Here is a 16,295-nt window from a genome sequence, read left to right as displayed (position 1 = left end):
ATGTGGCTTAGAAGCAATCTCAGCGCACCATGCATGTTTATAAATTGGATAGCGCCAAAAAGCTATTATTACGTTTATGCGTCATCAGTGCATTATGTTCCTGCGAGGGGATTTGACTACGCGTCCTTATGTTTTTTTGTATTTAATTTTTAATAAAGAATTGAGCTACAATATGCCCACGGGCCGCTTCCAAAGTAGGAGAAACCCTGCTGAATGAATGACAATTGAAGAGTGAAGTTTGTACATAGCGCCTAGTAACTGGTGAATGCTCCGACATACATATATGCATCTTACTTACATGCGACATGCATACATCGATGTAACATAAAATACATTGACTTCAATGAACTGAGTTGTGGTATGAAGTCAAACGAGAGCAGGGCTGCAACCAGTGTCTATATCCGAACTATGGAGCGCCTAGAAGCCATAGGAATGCATTTTTGATGCCTCAAATGTATAGCGCTTAGAAAAACTATCTATGTACAAAGCTATGAAGTCTGATACGTACACTATTCAGTAACTTAGAACTCTTGTGAATACATTATCTCTGCCCGAGGTGTATGACGTTTTAACGCCCTCCTAAACATAATGGGGCAGATTTACAAACCCCTTGCGCCACTTTTGCGTCATTTATAACAGGGGGAAATGGTGCAAAAGTGGCGCATGGGGCTTGTAAATCTACCCCAATGTCTTTAGATGAGGTATATAGTTCATAGAGGCACTGTGGGTAATTAATGCCTGTACCTGGGTGGTACAAGGTTTGGAAACCTAATGAACAGATTATTTTAGTATCAGAGCAGTAAACCATAGGTTTTAGGCCTTATATAGTTAGGAATTAACATATAAAAAACCATTGAAATTCCTCCTATATATATATATATATATATATATATTAGCATTTAAAAAACCAATGAAATTCACTGAAAAAACCAAAGGTTATACACTATATATAGTTAGGAATTAGCCTTTAAAAAACCAATGAAATTCACTAAAAAAAACCATAGGTTTTAGGCCTTATATAGTTAGGAATTAACATATAAAAAACCATTGAAATTCCTCCTATATAGTTAGCTGGACATTTTATTGACATAAAACCCAATGAAATTCCATATATAGTTAGTTGCAATAACTATATATCGCGCACCCGCAATCCACTGCTGATGATGTCACATATTATATCATTCATGACATGGTCAGTGACATCACTGATGACATCACTGATGACATCTCAAATGACATCACTGATGACATAACTGATGACATCTCAAATGACATCACTGATGACATCATGACACACCAATACCAGTTACTACATATGCACTCACTGATTCCTACGTCTACGCACACATTCACTTATTCACCCATACAATCACTCGTACATACAGTCACTCATTTTTACAACACTGTCATATGCACTCATACACCTATGCAGACACTCACACACTGCCACTCATCCATGGAGTTACTCACACACCTAGTCAGTCCTGTAAAGAATCAATCACACTTCGATTTCCTCATCTATACAGTTAAACACAGAACACCTTACTTTTCCAAACATATACTAACACATACTTACTCTCTTATACAATTACTGATACAAGTACACATTGATCTGCACATTGTCACTCGCCTCCCAGCCAGTTACACACACACTCAGTCTTCCATACAAATACTTGGGCAACCAATCAATAAGCTATATAGCCACTCATATAGCTACTGATCAACACATGCAGCAGCTTGCAGAACAACAGACATATTGATGCACACTTTCAGACAGTTTAGTCATTAACCCATGCATTCAGTAAGACACATTCATTCACTCGCTCAGTCAGTCACGCACCTACTAAATCCTTCATCCACACATTTATACATCCACTCATTCTTCAATATGTAAAACATATTTAAACTTTACAGAAACACACAGTCACTGGATGATGTCATCAGTGATGTCATCAGTGATGTCACTGACCATGTCATGAATGATATAATATGTGACATCATCAGCAGTGGATTGCGGGTGCGCGATATATAGTTATTGCCACTAACTATATATGGAATTTCATTGGGTTTTATGTCAATAAAATGTCCAGCTAACTATATAGGAGGAATTTCAATGGTTTTTTATATGTTAATTCCTAACTATATAAGGCCTAAAACCTATGGTTTTTTTAGTGAATTTCATTGGTTTTTTAAAGGCTAATTCCTAACTATATATAGTGTATAATCTTTGTTTTTTTCAGTGAATATATATATATATATATATATATATATATATATATATATATATATATATATATATATATATATATATATATATATATATATATATATATATATATATATATATACATATAAATGGTTACTACACAAAATATCGAATAAAAATATAGACTTACATTAATATCGAAGTAAAAATATAGAATGGACAAAATATTGAATGGACAGAATATAGTCAACAAAAATATCGAATTCAAGCTAAGTAATTTGATATCGATTTTTATACATATAGAAAATTAAAATATCGAACTATATAATATAGGTATTAAAATATATTGAATTTTTTATAATATCGAATTTTTTAAAGTGTTTTGTATGTTAGTATATGTGTGAAAAGTGTATATTTCTATTATAATTTATTTTAAGTAATGAATTTTATGTTATTTCATTTTTGCGTATTTTAATTCTGTAGCGGGTTGTGGGTTTATAGGGGAATAGGGTGGGAAGTAATTTAATTGTAATTAATTAAATATTTTAATTTATTTATTGGTATTTATTTTGAATTATTTGTTAATTAATTTTTAATTGGTAATTATGTAATTGTTAATTGGTAATTAATTTGTATTAATTGATTAATTGATCATTATGTTAATTTTATTAATTTATTTTCCGTAGCGGGTTGTGGGTTTATAGGGGAATAGGGTGTGAAGTAATTTAATTGTAATTAATTAAATATTTTAATTTATTTATTGGTATTTATTTTGAAATAATTGTTAATTACTTTGATAACTTTATTTCGGTCTTAGACCATAAAAGTGCAATAAAATATGTACAAGCACAGTGTTAAAATATAAATATATCAAGTTAAAAAATTATTAAACAGTAGATATCAAAGTAATAGTTATAAATGAAAGCGGTCATCCCTTAGTCCTTGTGGATTATTACAGATCTTCTCCTCCACATACCGAGAAGAAACCTGGAAACAGCGAAGACAATGGGGGGGTAGTATCATAAGTTAAGACTCTACGGGCGAGAGCACAGTGCCTAAAGCCCAAATTCTTGCAAAGTGGAATGATCCAACACTTCCTAATTTCGCCATATGCTGGGCAGAAAAAGAGGATGTGTATAATGTCTTCCCTATCATGATTGCAGGCAGGGCAGTTAGGTTTCATCGCGTTGGCCCATCTTGAGGTAAATTCTCCGACTGGTAGGGAGCCATGTCTCAGTTGAATGTAGAGCTTTCTTGCCAGTTGAGGTTGCACCAAGTCCAAAAACGCCTCCATCCTGAATTTGTCTTTGATTGTAAAAAACTCATTGGATAGTCTGCCCAGGGATTTAGAGGAATGTAGCTTTTTGAGGTTATACGCTTTAACGGCTGCCACCAGGACAGACCTTTGGGTCCTCAAACAGCTCTCCTCCGGTGTGTCCCAAAGTTGGGGAAGGCCGATTTGGTAGAGAAGGGACTTAACATGTGTTAGCCATGGTATGTTCTTGGTCTTTAACTGCCCCCAAATGTTTTTAAATTCTGTTCTAAACGGTTCCAGCTCCTGGACAGACCAGAACCTTCTCCATAATTAATTTTTCATTGCTAATTCATTAATTCTTAATTGGTAAATAATTTGTATTAGGCAATGAATTTTAATTATTATGTATTTGTATTTTTAATTGATTAATTATTATATTAAATTGGTAATTACTTTTCATTATTTTTTATTGGTATTGATGTTTATTTTTTTATTAATATATTAAATATTTACTTTCCCTACTGTTGCACTTACTGGAGTGGTAATAGTAAATGTTACCCTCCCACTATCCAACGCTTTCCCTACTGTTGCACTCACTGGAGTGGGAATAGTAATTTTTACCCCTACGCTATCCAACGCTTTCCCTACTGTTGCACTCACTGGTGTGGGAATAGCAATTTTTACTCCTACGCTATCCAACGCTTTCCCTACTGTTGCACTCATTGGAGTGGGAATAGTCATTTTTACCCCTACGCTATCCAACGCTTTCCCTACTGTTGCACTCTCTGGAGTGAGAATTGTAATTTTTACCCCTTCGCTATCCAGCACTTTCCCTAATGTTGCCCTCTCTGGAGTGGGAATAGTAATTTTTACCCCTACGCTATCCAACGCTTTCCCTACTGTTGCACTCACTGGAGTGGGAATAGTAATTTTTACCCCTACGGTATCCAATACTTTCCCTACTGTTGCACTCACTGGAGCGGGAATAGTACATTTTTACCCCTACGCTATCCAACGCTTTCCCTACTGTTGCACTCACTGGAGTGGGAATTGTAATTTTTACCCTCCCGCTATCCAACGCTTTCCCTACTGTTGCACTCTCTGGAGTGGGATAGTAATGTTTACCTCTATGCTATCCAACACTTTCCCTACTGTTGCACTCTCTGAAGTGGGAATAGTCATTTTTACCCCTACACTATCCAACGCTTTCCCTACTGTTGCACTCTCTGGAGTGGTAATGGTATATTTTACCCTTCCGCTATCCTACGGTACAAATATTGTATATTTTTTATTAATATCATATTAATATATATATATATGTTTTAAAAAATAAAATTGTATGTTTTTTTTATAACTTAAATTAATTATTTAATAATTTTAAAGGTTATTTAAGTATTTTTAAGTATATTTCAGTTAATTATTTTTAATATTTCAATAATTTGAAATAATTTTTAAGACATTTAAAAAAATTCCATATTTTGACTAACTATATTTTTTAAACTATATTTTTGGTTCGATATTTTTGTACAAACCTGTTTGTAGATAGGAATTCGATATTTTTGTATTCGATATTTTATCCTCGATATTTTTGTAATTCTATATTAGTGTAATTGATATTATGTCAGTGATCCCATATAAATATATCTCTCAACGTTGCTCCTTCCGGACAGCAAACACCTGTGGAAGGTGGCGCACACACCAGCAGCGCACACTGGCGATTCAATCTTCTCAAAACAGTCTGAAGTAGGTGCGCTCTCAGGATCAAAGATACGCAACCCAAAATCAAGATGCTACCAGGTTTATTCCACAACGAGTTTCGACTGCGTCCGCAGTCTTGTTCATGTGTACTATGTGCACAAAATAGAAGATGTCTATATAACATCAGACCGGGAGTCTGCCAAAAAAACAAAGAAAGGACACAGTAGTAGCTTACATTGGCAGCCATATTGAAGTGGTGAAAACGAACCACAAGTGTTGTGATACATTATAGGATCCATGGTTATATATATTGGATTAGATTGGATTGGATGGATATAAGTATAGATATCTATACATTTAGATATATATATAGATATAGATATATATAATATAACGTGCATTTAAAGAGTAAATTACACAGAGAAATAAAGACATTACACAGCCTCAGGGGGGCACCGGATTCTTGGTGCAAATCAATGACTGCCAGTCTTTAAAGATGTGGGTTTTGCGTCAAAATCCATGGGTCAGTGCAGAAGAACCCCATTGCACTACTTATCGAATGCTCCCCTGACCCAAAGTATCACCAGGCAGCGTAATGCACTTCCTTGAGTTACTTTTTTGTAGGGGGGGGGGGGGTTGTTACAAAATAACGCATGTTGCCATTTGTGTTGCTTTGTAAATACCAAAAAGGATTTTGCCTTGGGTCAGCGTTAAAAAATGTACGCAAACCCGATGCAAAACCCTTGTAAATCTGGGACTAAGTATGTATGTATGTATACATGTGCTATTTCTGTAGTGCAAACCATGCCAAAAGGCAGATGTGTAGGGTACAATGTAGCAGCATAAAGTTAACAGGCAAATGAAAAAGTAGCTGGTTTGTGGACTATAAATTAATTGTTATGTAATGTTCTCTAAAGAAGTGCTATTTCAAATCTTTGCAAATTGGAACAGCAATGGGGTCATCCTGATGCATACAGGGATGTTGTTCCTGATCCTGAATGCATAGAGGGAAAAGGCATGTTGCCTTGTTTGTTTCTCTTTCTTTCTGGAGCAAAACAACCTCCCACATTGCAATCAATCATGTTTTCATCCACATCCCTGTATTGAAAAGGGCCGTCTTGAAGTGATGGAAACAATCAAATCTACTTTGGATGAAGGGAAAAGTGCTGCTTTGAGTATGCATGATCTCTCTGTGACTTTTCATACCGTATCTCATATAGTCCTATTGCAGCAGATGGCAGAGAAAAGTATTGACAGTTCAGCCTAGTACTGATTTAAATTCTTCCTTGAAGGAAGAGAACCAGGGATTTGGCTTTCCCCTATTCCGATTCTGGCAAGAGGCTTGCGCACAGAGATTCACAGTGCTCTTTTTAGAGCCCTACTCTGTTTAAAATCTATATTTCACTATTAGCCAAACTGATTGAATTGCATGACCTTATTGCTATCTCATATGCTGATGATATCCAACTGCTTGTCACCGTTCATCACTTTGGTGCTGATAAAGCCTTGGCATGTGTTACCTGTTTAAGGGATGTCTTTTACTAGATAGACAAGAGCTATCTTCAGTGCATTGTAGATAAAAATGAGATTTCATTGTTTGGGAAGGCCAGAGACCTGTGAACCAACCATAGTTGGCTATAGGATCTTCCCCTTCCTCCTCCTACATCAGTTGCCAAGATTTGGGAGTTAAAATAGATGATAAGCTATCTCTGGGTTCCCAAAATTCTGTCAGCAATGGGGACCTGTTTTGGCCTGCTTCAGTCTATGAGGAAAATCATAGACTTTTTGCCATTAGACGCACGTAGATCTGTAGTTTGCATGCTGATAACATCTAGGCTTACTATTGGAACTGCCTCTATCTTTGTGTGCCAGATTATAAGATCAAAAGGTGGTGCAAAACTCAGCAGTCTGCCTTATTTTTGGCATTTCCAGGAAGGAACCTGCCTTTGGTTATCATAGGGATTTGCATTGGCTACCTGTCAAGAAATTAATTCTGTCCAAGGTGCTGACAGTAATTCATGGAACCTTTTATAAGAGTGGCTCTACTTCTTCCTCATTTCTAGGATGTTGCATTATAACCCTCCCTGAACTCTATACTCTTCAATGGCACTTCTTTTAAATACACTAATATTTTGCCTGGCTAGGACCGGTGTGTGGTCCTTCTCAGTACTTGCTATTAAAGCGTGGAATAGGATTCAGGTATCTCTTTGTTCAATCTCCCAGGAATCGTTGTTTAGAATAGAGCTTAAAGCTAATCTTTTCTCGCTTAGCTTATAGCGGTCTTGTGAGCTTGCCTTTATGGACGTAGCACCAGAACACTCCATGGAGTAGCTATGAACTCAGTATATTGCCTCATTAATTCATTTATTCATTCTATTATACTTCTTAGTCTGAAGTTTCATAGTGAACTGGTTGTGGGTGCGCTGAAAACCACCAGAGATGCACACCCACCGTTTGCATGGTGATTACTACAGTATGTACCCAGGCTAAAAGGTGGGTAGAGTCAGCAGAGCCTGCTTGGCACAGTGTACTCTGCTCTTACAATGGAACAAGAAACAGTATGTCAACCCCATACAGGGTAGCACTTGACACAAGCAGTGTACGTGTCCAATAACATCTAACTTATGGACAGCCTGGAGCAGAATTACTTAATAATGAGCACCATGCTCAGTCATTGCATGCTCTAGGTCTCATTCTGTACCAATGAATCTCTATTTTCCATCACTCTTTTGATGTCTCTAAAACATCAACGAGGTTTCCTCATTGATCAGCAGGCCAAGTTGCCATCCATTTGCAGAGCACTGGCATTGGTAATATCTTGCTCCTATCTTTGCTCCTTTTCCTTCCTCTCTCATGGTAGTAGATTAAATGTCCTAACTGTTTATTACAAAATATATGAGAACGTAAGTGAGACACTGAATTAATTTTCTCAAGAAATCTCAGACAGGGGAGAATACTACTCTAAGTCCAGTCATAGGATATTTAGGTAAAACGCTTTTCCTAGGTTCTATGCAAATTTGGGATATATGCCAAGAGAACACACAAATGTGCACATGCAACAAGTTATAAATAGGTTTTAGACATGAAAGCCTTAGGGTGGTCCTCCCCCACATGTTTTGCCTGCTTATCTCCAATTATGCTAGATTTTTCTTCTTTTGGCCTTAGGACTCTGTGCAATTTCCCACTGCTAACCAGTACTAAAGGGCTAGTGCTCACTCCCCTACACATGGTTTGATCGGCATGCCAATAATTGGCATATTTAATTTGCCGAAGTCCCTAGTAGAGTGTACTACATGTACCCTGGGTCAGAAAATTAAATGCTCCTACCAGGTCTGCAGTACTGATTGTGCAGCCCACTTAAGTAGTCCTTTAAACATGGAAAAACAACCGCAAAGGTGCACCACAATATGTCACAATATTATTAATAAATCGCGGAAAGGTGATGTTTTTCTTGTTTTTTTCAAAAGTCTTTATTTTTAATCGTTAACACCATACAGCTGACGCGTTTCGTCCCATATGGACTTCTTTAGGGCTTATTAACTGGAAAGCAATGCTTCCAAGTCGATCCTCCAAGTCAAAAGTCTATATGGCGCCTTTCCAAATGTCAAAAGTCTTTGTAAAAACTTGATGTAGACCTTGGCTAAGTCTTTTTTTAAGTCTTGAAAAATCTAAGATGTGCGTGATGCAGACTTCGTGTAGTTGTATATCAGCTCTGCCACGTAATAGAGATATGTTTATAGACCATCAAGATAATCTGTATTGGATTCTAATCTCCACTGGATATAAAATTATGTGTGGATCGGATTGCGGATTTCGGAAAGGACGAAGGCTTTGTGGATGACTGCAGTACGATTTATCACAATCGGCCTACTGGTGTCCAGTGCCCACACCTTCGTCCAAGTGGTTTACATAATTTTATATCCAGTGGACATTAGAATCCAATACAGATTATCTTGATGGTCTACAAACATATCTCTATTACGTGGCAGAGCTGATATACAACTACACAAAGTCTGCATCACCCACATCTTAGATTTCTCAAGACTTAAAAAAAGACTTAGCCAAGGTCTACATCAAGTTTTTACAAAGACTTTTGACGTTTTGAAAGGTGCCATATAGACTTTTGACTTGGAGGATCGACTTGGAAGCATTGCTTTCCAGTTAATAAGCCCTGAAGAAGTTCCTATGGGACGGATCGCGTCGGCTGTACGGTGTTAACGATTGAAAATAAAGACTTTTGAAAAAAACAAGAAAAACATCACCGTTCCGCGATTTATTAATAATATTTTGACTTGAAGAATATTGTGGTGCACCTTTGCGGTTGTTTTTCTGTATTTGATTCCCTAGGGAATAGGCACAGTAACAGTGGGTGCCAGACAGTGTGCACACAAACCCCTATTGTAATTTGAGGGGACAAAACATTTGTTTGGGGAGAAAGGAGGTCAGGTGCTATTAGTAGGAAGGGTCCATCGTTATGCTTCATTCCTTTAAACATGCCTCAGGCCTGCCAATGCCGAGCCTGGGTGTCCAGTTTTAAACTGCCATGTTGGCCTAACAAGTTAAACCTTTTGCCAGGCCCAATCCTTCCTTTTTAATAATGTAAGTCACCCCTAGGGTAGCTCTGGGCAGCCCAGAGTGAGGGTGCAATGTATTTGAAAAGCAGAACATGTACTTCACCGCATCTCGGAACCGGCGCATCACCTTGGCTGTGTGACGCTTCTTTGCCTTGGATCCACACAACGCTCCGCAACCAGCATTTAACGTTATTTGTTCAGCAGGCCTAACTGGGTCCCTGTAGCTTGACCACGTTCCATCTTGGTCAGCATGAACTTCTGATTTTGTCCTGGTCTGGCGCAACCAGATATCCTTTGCTAACGCTTTGCACTTTTTGGTGCAATTTTACCTTAAAACTTTGAAATTCATTGTCTCCAGTTTTACTGATTGGATTTTTGTCACTTTGGTCTTGTTTTATTGATTAAAATCTACTCTATTTTTCTAAAACTGGTATGATATCTCATTGTGTGGTGTTTTCACTGTTTTTATGGTTTGAAGTGTTGCACAAATACTTTACACATTGCCTTCAAGTTTAGCCTGACTTCTCTATGCAAAGCTACCAGATGGTGAGCATAGGTTAATTTGGGGTTCACTTGTGCCTTACTTTCATTAGTATTGTGGTTACTATTTGACCAGGGCTAACACCCCGGCCAAACAGAAACCCAATTTCTGACAATACAAGACTAAATAATCCAGAACAGTGCCATCTCCATCTTCTTCTCTGTGTCTTAGGGCCCCATTAGGATGGCGGGCGGATTGCCCCCGCCGGGCTGGCGGTAGCCACCGCCGGCCTGGCGGGGCAATCCGCCCGCAATCCTCACTGAAATGACCCCCGCCAAATTAGGATGGCTGGGGTGTCCACGGCAGACGGAAAGACCATCCACCCCTTTTCCGCCGGTCGCCTTTGCGACCGGCGGAAAAAGTGCATACATATGGTGGCGGTGTCTGCGAGACACAGCCAACCATATTACAATGCCTGCGGTCCTATGCCTTTCGTGGAAAGGCATACGTTATTTGCTTTGGGGGCCCGTTGCGGGCTCTCAGGGTGAAGTGGGGGTGCACATGGGGGTACCTGTGGTACCCCCCTGTATTTGCATACACAATGCGGCAGGCACCACACGGTGCCTGCCGCTTTGTGTATGCAAATGCATCACACGCATTCTTAACATTGTGGTGGGTGCTGGTGTAAACACCGCCCGCCACAATGTTATACATGCATGATGCGCCCACCACTGTGGTGGACGCATCCTAATACTCCCCACGGGACCCCCGCCCTTATGGTGGGCGGCCCCTTCCCCCGATGGGATGGCAGGCAGACTAAGTCCGCCCGTCATCCTAATGGACCCCTGAGTATTGCCAATCTGATCACAGCAATAGATAAAACTGGTTGGAAGCAAGTTTTGCCCACTGTGTCCCTACTGCTTACAGGTTCTACGTGATTTGACATTACTAAATGTTGTCACACCACAAGCCGGTATCTGAATATCAGTCACTACTCTGGTTCGTATATAGAACAAATTTAGTATCGTCTGACCATACCTTGACCATCAATAAGATGCAGAGGGCCATTTAGGGATTTTGCGGAATGGGAGAGCCATCATAAATTGCGTGGCTCTCCTGACTTGCTTAACATGCAATTGCCCACCTCATTTAGAGTTGAGCAACCACCAAGGTTTTTCCAGTGGAGTCTCAGCCGACTTCGACTTGTACACCCTTGATCTGTTGGTCCAACCACCAAAGGGTCACTAGGTTGCAGTGATAGTTTCTCCATGAACCCCAACGTTAATAGAGCAAGGTGACCGTTACTGATTTTCCATGCTTGGGTCCACCATGCCTGATTAAACCTTGCAGGGAAAGCAAACAATGGTTGTTATGTAGAAAGAGAAAACTCTACCTCAGGGCCACTACTTTCTTTCTGAAACCAACTCAGACTGTGGGCATTCATCTACATCTTCGGTGCATCCAACGAATCAGTGGATGCACTGTGAGCATAGTGAACCCCGACATGAAGGCAGAGAAGTATCTAAGTCAGCAGATGGTCCTCCACAGGATTGTAAACTGAGGTTCTGCACTGACCTTGTGTGCTGGTGAGTCACCCATCAGAGGCTAAATGACCACTGTATTTACTAAAGTAACTCCTCAATCACATAAGGACTATGCTATGTGATGTTGGCTCATCAACTAGAGCCACGTTATCCATAATGCTTATACTCTTCACTATCTTTTAGAAGAACAGAGGCTACCCAGTGGACCACTAGGACCGAAGTGCAATTGTAATAGGTAAGCAACAGAAGGTCACTGTAGGAGAAATCTTCTCAGCATATTAAGTTTGGACATTAATTTGAAGAAAATGAAGCTACATTTTTATTGTAACTGTACAGCCAATGTCACAGTTTTTACAATACATCAGGGGCCAGAGTTTTAAGTGCTGCACCGGCTGATGGGAGAGTCAATGTTTGAAGTGTCTAAAGCTATAATATATAACTCGAAAATTCTCCGATTTAATGCATTACTCGCAGGCAGCATGAATAGGAAATAGTGTGCAAGGACTACGTCTTTCTGTTTTTGCCTTGTGCTGTGTACATGTCATGCATTTAATCAGAGAGTTCCCGAGTTATATGTAAGAACTTTAGTTAGCGGCAATGCATAAAACCGGTACGTGATATGCGCCAACCAGTCGAATCAAACCAGTAAAGGATCTAATTTGATTGCCATCAGCATCGACGGTGTTTCAACTGCTAAATCAATTTTAGATCATCATCATCAGGACATTTACAATTAGAGCATAAACAGCATCAATGTGTGAATTTCATGAAGCTGGTGAATGTTCTCGGTTATACAAATGCTTTCAATATGTCATATAGATCCCAGGTCACTGTGGAATGCGGCAAAAGGATCACTGTAGTAAAGAAGGACATGTTAGTAGTGTTAACAGAGTTCTGTGTAGTCAAAGTAATTGGCATCAGGAAGCAGTGTTAATGTTCCATTGTAGTCAGGAGTAATTGTGCTATGACTATTATACAAGAAATTCTGCAACTGAGCAACCATTCGGACCTTTGCTGAGAGGAATGCTCAATGTGCGGATGAGTAGACTGACGATTGCAGTGCCAGCAGCTAACTAAGAGGCCTATTAGGCTGGCAGACAGACCTGCGTCCGTCCGCCACCCCTGAGGTGGAGGGACCGTCCGCAGGGGCAGCGGCAGTCCCTCCATACCAATTAGGATGTGACCGCCACCCTGGTGGTCACATCTCGTATCTTTAACCTTGCGGCGGGTGCTGCTTGACGCAGCACCCGCCGCAAGGTTCAAAATGCATGCTTTGCATTTACATGCACAAAGCGGCAGGCACCGCTCGGTGCCTGCCGCTTTGTACATGTAAATGCAGGGTGGTACCATAGGTACCCCCCCATCTGCACCCCTCACCCCCGACACCCTGGGGGCCCGCAAGGGCCCCCCAGAAACAAATCTCCACATGCTTTTCCACGGCGTAAAATCAGCCGCGGAAAAGCATGTTTGCACACACATGGTAATTTGGCTGGCGGTGTCTTGCAGACACCGCCACCAAATTGCGGTCAACACACCGCGGATCAGCGGCGGACGGACCTGACTTCTGCCGCTGATTCCACCGCCATCATGATCTGGCGGGGGATGTTTTCAGGGTCCGCGGCGGTGAAACAGCATCCTCCGGGTCAGCGGTGGCTTCCACCGGCCCGGAGGATGCGGATTCACCGCAATCATAATCGACCCCTAAGTGTGAAATAATAATGTATTATGAAAACTGTAACGTTTGTGTGTAGTTACAACTAATAAGACATTTGATTTTGATGGAATCGATATGGAATTCATAAATCTTAAAAGGTTTATATCACAGTAAACCGCGCTTGCTCACACATTACACATTCCCGAGAGCATCAATCAAAAGCTTAAAAACATACATAATAAATCTTTACATAAGGAAATGGTATTTTTGTATAGATAAGGGCAATCATGGGGAACAGATAAAGTTATCTCTTGCTACACATGAAACATTGCACATAAAGGTGCTTTTGTATGTTGAAGAGCCTCAAAGCAGTGTGCCTGTATAGTGACAGTTTCCTGTCAATGTTCTTACATTTCTATAAAATTTTGCTACTACTGTTCCATAACTCTCCATTGCAAACGATAATGGAAAGTAAAGCGCAATATTTACTGCATCCAAAAGATGTAGAGCTTTGCTGATTAAACCTCTCTGAAATGCAATTATGCCAAGCACAATCCATACACCAGTTAGAATGCAGGTTAAATCGGGAAGTCAAATGTTAATAAGGGCCCGATGTAGGTGGCCCAATACTGATCGGTATCGGCCGAAAATACCGATTTACGGCCCTTACCGATCGGTATCCAGCCATCGGGATGTAGGAGGCTGAAAACCGTCCGAATCGGTATTAATACCGAATCGGTATGGATACCGATTCGGAAATAAACCGATTCGGAAATACACCGAATCGGTAAAAGAACGAATCACTAACATACTGATTCGGTAAATATACCAAATCGGACCATGTTCCGAATCGGTAGATATACCGAATCGGTAAATAGTCCGAATCGGACAATCTACCGAATCGGTAGAGTTACCGAATCGGTGAATTACTGAATCAGAAGGGCAAAAACTCTGATAGAGATGTAGGGAAACACAGAAATACCGATTTTGCCTCAAAATCGGTATTTCAAAATCGGTATTTACCATGGATTTGAATCAGGTGGTAACCAACTGCAACCTATAAAATGAGACCCAAAAGGCAATGCAACTTGCAGGATGGCGGCATTTTATGTCATTGCAAGGCGGCTACGGCTACAGCAGGAAGGAGAGAGGGAATGGCAAAGAGAGGAACAGGTCGACAGACAGAGGATCACCCTGTTCATGCTCACAGAGGCAGAGATCCTACAGAGGTACAGGCTGGACTCAGACACCATTCTGGAGCTCATCAGGGACCTTAAACCACTGTTGGACCACCCCACCCCAAGGGCACACGCCATCCCAACGCACGTGCAGGTGCTATGCAGCCTACACCTGCTTGCGTCTGGCAGCTATCAAAGTGGAGTTGCTGCGGTAGGAGGGGTGATCCAGAGCAGCCTGTCAAGGTTTTTCAAGAAATTCCTTGACACCATGATACAGAGGATGGACCAATACATTTCTTTCCATGCAACCCATGCGGAACTGGTACAAACAAAAGCAGACTTTTACCAGATGGCAATTCCCCCACATCATCGGCTGCATTGATGGCACGCACATTCCGATATGCCCCCCTGCTGACACAGAATACATCTACCGCAATAGGAAGTATACGCACACCATCAATGTGCAGGTGATCTGCAATGCTAAGTGCACCATCACAGACCTGGTAGCAAAATTCCCAGGGAGTACCCACGACTCGTACATTTTCCAAAACAGCGGCATCTATGCACGGCTGACGGCTGGGGATTTTGGTGAAGGATACCTCCTAGGTGAGACACATCATCATACCCCCATAACAAAATGTAGCACTGTAAAGTACATGTATGCATGTGAGTAATGTTACCCCTTTTCCTTCTAGGCGACAGTGCATATGCCCTCCGCTCATTCATACTCACCCCCTACCTCAACCCCTCTACACCCAGCTAAAGGAGGTATAACCGGGCCCAAAAAAGCACAAGGAATGTAGTAGAACGGAGCTTTGGCATCTGGAAAAGCAGGTTCAGATGCTTGCACAAGAGTGGAGGTGCAAGGCAGTATACCCCCTTCACCTGCTGCAAGATCATAGCTGTCTGTGCAATGTTGCACAACCTTGCGGTGAAGAAGGGCACTGAGGTGGAGTTGTCAGACTACAAGGACCATGACGACGACGCCTGCTGGGGTGTCTACACCAAGTGATGGCAGATACAGACGTGAGGAGATAACAGAAAACTATTTCTGAATGAGTACAGATGCACAGGTCATGTATGTGAACAAAAAGAAATTTAATAATGTTGGCACAACGTTACAGCACTGATGTGCAACAAATTAAATAAGTACAGTAAAGGTGGGGAATGTAAATGGGCCGGGTTGCCTCACCCACCCTGGCAGTCTCACTTCCTGCTGCGCTTTGCTGAACCACTGGGATGTGGCTCCCCCCCTTCTGCATGTCCGGCTGCCTCAGCGGAGCACCTGGTGCTCTGACGCGGCTCAGACACAGCGCTGGCCGGGCAGCTGCAGCTGCTGCTGTACCCAGCCTCGGCCACGTCCAGGGCAGGATTCACCACTGTATTGGAGATGATGAGGGCCTCCATGGCAGTGGTGATGCGGGCCATGCCCCTGGTCACCTCTGCAGTGTTCTGAGTGAGGCAGTCCTCCATATTTGCCCCTCGGGGGTATAGCGGGGCCGTTGCTGCTGCAAGCCGGTTGATTGCCCGGTTTTGTACGCGGGCATCCCTGCGCCTACTGTGCTCATGCTCCTCCATCTTTGCACACAGCTGTGTTATGGCAGTTGTCATGCGCCCCAGTCCTGTGGCTATTTCCTTGTTACTTGCAACGAAATTCACAAAACCCTTCGACATCTCCCCCATCTGCGGGTTGTGTTCCCGCAAT

This window comes from Lissotriton vulgaris, chromosome 9, assembly GCF_964263255.1.
Source record: "Lissotriton vulgaris chromosome 9, aLisVul1.2, whole genome shotgun sequence".
In the NCBI taxonomy this organism is placed as follows: Eukaryota; Metazoa; Chordata; class Amphibia; order Caudata; family Salamandridae; genus Lissotriton; species Lissotriton vulgaris.
The sequence above is the reverse complement of the archived record's forward strand: the minus strand, read 5'-3'. Positions refer to the sequence as shown.